The sequence below is a fragment of the Lontra canadensis genome, unplaced genomic scaffold, assembly GCF_010015895.1.
Source record: "Lontra canadensis isolate GAN:19392208 unplaced genomic scaffold, GSC_riverotter_1.0 scaffold867, whole genome shotgun sequence".
NCBI classification, from domain to species: Eukaryota; Metazoa; Chordata; class Mammalia; order Carnivora; family Mustelidae; genus Lontra; species Lontra canadensis.
This window is the reverse complement of record NW_022631851.1, coordinates 10887-16329: the sequence shown is the minus strand read 5'-3', so window position 1 is coordinate 16329 and position 5443 is coordinate 10887.

Genomic DNA, 5443 nt, shown 5'->3' with positions numbered 1-5443 from the left:
TTAATGAACTTTGCAAGTGTTCCAGTAAGTTCCGAATAACTCCTGCTTCTCAATTATTCCTCTATAGAACCAAAAATATCCATGTCCTTTCTCAGTATTCCCTTTCCTTCAGACAAATTTGTCGAAGCTAACTGTCATGTCTCAGAAACGCTTTTAACACTCAGTTTCCACATTTTCGTTATTTTCTCACCTCCGGGTGAGTACTTTCTGAACAACCTCCCACCACAGTGCCTACCGCTCTGACTACCGCACACGTTTGTGAATGTTCCCTACATTTAGTGACAGAGGGGGATGGTTAATATTGTAAATAACAGCCCCATTTCTCAACTTTTGAAATAGCTTAGTTCTAGCGTGAGGAGACTTTCCTATCTTTAGAAAATCAGCAGTTTATGTTTGAGCAGTATAGAGCACCGGAAGGCAGTGACCCTCTGTTAAGTACCATTGGAGGAATAATTAGATTAGGATGGGCGCAGCTGGTCCCTTCAGGCCCTCATTTTGAGTATTTCAAGCTGGTGCTTGTTGTGAAGATGAAAGGAGTCAGACTCCAATCGCTGAAACTGGGATTTTTTTTTTTTTTCCAGTTTATCAAGTGAGGCTTTCAAGTGCATTTCTTAAATGTTTACTTCTACCTAATGTTTTCCAGTGTATTCAGATGTGAAATCTTATCTGAAATCCTCCACTAGAACCTCGAAGACAATGCAATACTTGTGGTACTGACATCATGCTGAAAAGTAGCCGAGAACTCCAGTGTTTGGAAGAACAGCCCGAGCACTGAAAGCAGCAATATCCAAATAAGGTACCAAGCACTGGTCTTAGATTTAGACCAAATGATACCTCACAGATCTGCCGTCAAAAGCAACCCTTGGGCTGGCTAATCCACAGGTTGACTTCAGCTGTTTCTCTGAGCCTACCTAAACTGTGCTTTTCTGTTTCTAAAAGGCGAATACAGAGTATACCCACTGGGTTCAGAAGAAACAGATGCTGGGTGATAGGAAAAAATAAGAGAAGGTTTGTGTGAATGTGAATGTGGGGGGGGGGGGGTAAAATTGTACTTAAAGCCAGCATCTGAGGCCAGCAAGATGAAATGTAATCAATTACCTGTCAAATACCAGGTGAGCAGAATTCTTTGTCCCAGGGATTGCCAAAAATGGAACATACTGGTAAAGCTACTAGGGAGGTAGAAATCAAGGGGTAGTAATTAGGTTAGGATGGGTGCAGCTGGTCCCTTCGGGCCTTTTTTTTTTTTTTTTTTTTTTTTTTTTTTTTGAGTAGAAGTGGTAGTCACTGCAAACAGCAAGAAAAGGACTGGCAAACCTAGAAACAGGGAAGATTTGCTGGGGGTGGGGATGTTTCAACACAGACCTAAAGAAGGACTCTGGGAAAGCAATGAAATTTACTTCAAGGGGAAAGAAATATGCTGCTTGTACCTACTGCTCTGGAGCACAGAAAATTTTTCGCAGGAAACCAGGCTGGGGGATACTTTAAAAACTTTTTTTTCTTTGGTTTAACTTTGAACGTCATGTCATCTTGTGAAATATTCTGTCCTTGACAAAAATATGAAGTGTTCACACATAGGCTCACATACAAGGTAGCTAATTGCGTGCTCAGTACAGTGCAGGGCACTGAGAGTCATGTAGATGTGCAACAAGTCACAAGGTCTTAAAGGAACATCTATCTAATGTAGGAGGCTTATATTTAAAACATCATAAAGGATATCCACATTCATAAAGAATAAACCAGGCCCCTACCCTACACTGTACATAAAAATTAACTCAAAACAGATCACAGACCTAGATTTAAGATCTAAACTATAAAATTATCAGAGGAAAACATGTGACCTTGGATTAGGCAATAGCTTCTTAGATAAGACATCAAAGCAAAAGCAACAAAAGAAAAACTAAATTGGATTTTATAAAAATAAAAAATACCTAAATTTCAAAAGACAGCATGAAAAATGTAAAAAAAGGGGTGCCGGGCGGCTCAGTGGGTTAAAGCCTAGGCCTCTGCCTTTGGCTCAGGTCATGATCCCAGGGTCCTGGGATTAAGCAGGGAGCCTGCTTCCTCCTCTCTCTCTGCCTGCCTTTCTGCCTACTTGTGATCTCTGTCAAATAAATAAATAAAATCTTTAAAAAAAAAAAAAAAAAGGAAAATGTGAAAAAATAACCCACAGAATGGAAAAAAAAATTTTTGTAAATTGTATATCTTTTAAGGGACTTATATCTAGAATATATAGCTATTATATATATTATATATGTATATAATATATATAGCTATTATAAATCAACAACAAGACAAATAACTCAATTAAAATGAACAAATAATCTGAGTAGGCAGTTCTCCAAAGAAGATAGACAGTCAATCAGCATATGATAAAATGCTCAACATCATTAGGCATCAAGAAAATGCGAATCAAGACCACAATGAGCTAACACTTCATATCCACTAGAATGACATAATAAAAAAGAGACAATAACAAGTGTTGACTAGGATGTAGAGAAATTGTAGCCCTCCTTCATTGCTGGTGGGAATGCAAAATATGTCAGCTGTTTTGAAAAACAATTTGGCAATTCCTGAGAACATTAGAGAGCTACCACATAACCCAACAATACTCTTAGATATATACCAGGAGAACTGAAAACATATATCCACACAAATACTTATACACAAATTTTAACGCTAGCCTAAAGATGGAAACATCCCAAGTGTTTTTCAAGGGACAGATGAACAAAAGTTGGGTTGTTTCCATCTTTTGGCTAGCATTAATTACTTGGCTACAAGTAATTAAAGAAATGATTCATTAAATTAAGAAGGAGAAAAACTATCACTCTAACATCTAAATCGTGAAATACAAACCCACTATGAGAATTATGATAACCTAACCTCTGAAAGAAGGTCATCAGGGAAGTCATGGAACGTCTTTACGAAGACGTTAACTCTAACTGGATCCGAAGGATGGAGTTTGGCCTGTCAAGAGGAGTAGTATGTGAAATCGCAAGGCAGAAGTGAGTGTGGCATGCTCACCACCAGGGAAAAGAAAGGAAGAAATGCCCAGGAGATGCTCTGGGGAAGAGTGGGTGTAGAGTGAGGCCAGAGTAGGTAGGACAGAAGTTTAGATTCTGAGACAGAAAATGGTGAGCCATTAAAAAGTTGGTACAGGGTGGCAATTATCCTGAGAGCAACGTTCAAGTGAGATTCACCCAGTAAAAATATGCATGATGGATTGGAAGAGCTAGGGACTAGAACACAGAAGGCTGGTTTGGAATCTGCTCGTAAGTTTGATGTAAGAAAAGTAATAGGGATTGGGGGATGGAGGGCTGACAAGGTAAGTAACAGGGGTTGGGAGAGGGAGGGAATTTCAAAAGAGTTATTGTCAAAAGCTTTTGAGCATTTTTGATGTTCTAAGTGCTGTGCAGCACACTTTAAATGTTCCTCACAGCAACCCTGAGTTTTGGATTATCTTTATTTAATGTGAGTTACCTGATGGTAAAACAAAACCTAGGTTTGAAAAAAGAAGGTCATACATGCTTCAAATTCTTTATGTTTGGGTGACCAGGCAGGAAGAACAGTGGAGTTACTGAACTGGGAAACAGAAGTAGGGAGGAGTCGATGTTAGGGACCAAAGGGAAGACAGACGTTTTAAAAAAGAAATATTCAACTTGGGGTGAGAGCCGTATATCCCAGTAGAAACATTTAGAGGGTAATTAGATAAATAAGCCTGCCTATCTTGTGAGAGGATCAGATCACAGAGAGAAATCATTAACATAGAGGCAAGCCTGAAGAGATAGCTCCACCCCCCAAAGGAGCCTGACGGGGGTAACTAATTGCTCCCCAAGGGCAGACGCAGGAAGAAGAGTCCTCTAGGGCAACAGAGGAAAGGATCAGAGGTGAAAAAAAGATCAGGTTAGTCCAGTGTCAGGCAAGCCAAAAAAGGGAAGGAAGGGGGTGTCTGGGTGGCTCGGTGGCTTAAAGCCTCTGCCTTCAGCTCCGGTCCTGTCATGATCTCAGGGTCCTGGGATCGAGCCCCACATTGGGCTCTCTGCTCAGCAGAGGGAGTCTGCTTCCTCCTCTCTCTTTCTCTCTCTATCTGCCTCTCTGCCTACTTGTGATCTCTGTCTGTCAAATAAATAAATAAAATTTTTTTAAAAAAAGAGAAGGAAGGAAAAAAAAAGCAAGAGAGAGAGGGAAAGAGAAAGAGAAAAGGAAGGAAGAAAGGTGGTCATCAGTATCAAATGATGCAGAGGAGTCCAAGAGAAGAGAGTGATTGAAGAACACAAAGACTGGCAAAAATCATTGCTCGCCTTGCAGGGGACAATTTTATAGCTGGCGGAGACAGGTTTCAAGGGTTTAAGAAGAGAAAGGGACGTGTATCACTGAAAGGAAAGCAAGAACTAGAACGGTAATATGGAACTGCCACAGGAACAAAGACGCTTTGTAAAAACAAAGGAGACGGGAGCATGCAAAAAGACTATGGAAAATATAAGGGGGAAATAGTTTGCTTAAACCTAAAACCAAGGTGCCTCTGAGATTTGGGGTAATTCTACAGATTCAGGGGCAATAGAAACAGCTCTTACCACGACAGAAGAAATACCCACCAGTTTGCAAGGATAGGATTGGGTTATTGGAAGACTCTAACCATCTTACACAAGTGGGAGCACATGGCAGGATACAGCTAATCGTGCATAAACATATTTCAATAAATGCTGTTCCTATTAGCCAACAAGAGGGTGGGGCTGGCTGGGTTATTGTGCCGGTCAGCAGACACCCTCCCAGGAGGTCAAATTGGGGCCCGGATGTAAGAAAGGAAGGATGTGATTAAGAGATTATTTCGGTACAACTAGGGCAGATTCCAAGGCCCATAAGGGAGAACCAGTGATGACAGCAGAGATGCCAACGGGCCCAGCCCAGAGGTGCTGCTGGAGTCCACTGGCCTGGACAGTATAGCCACCACTCACAGATGACTCCAAGGCCACAGGCCAAGAGGCCATTTCCCTGGTGCTGCCTTCATGCAGTCAGTTCCAACAACACACCAGAAACCCTGACTTGTTCAAGTGTTTCCCTCTTTAGGAGCACGCTAGTCTCCTCCCTAATTTTCAGTGTTATTTAGCATCTAGCTGGTTCCTCCCAATTTTTAGTGGCAGGTAAACTACCGACTCCCAACCCCCATTCTGGGAAATGATCCCTACTCTCTTTGTGCTTTGTGTCACAATGTCCTCTTTGCATGCATAAACCTTCTCTTCTTCCCAGAACAGGAGTTGCAGTTCCACTAAAAGAGCCAAACCAGAAAGTCACCTACAATTCCAGTTGCCTTAGTGCCAACCCAGTCCAATCGAGAAGGACAAAAGTACCTTTTATCTACTTGCTCCTGAGAAGGTGCTCAGGTGACAGAGAATTGACTGCAGCTGAACATCACCATCTGGTGCCTGGGAGGTGTCACTGCAAATCT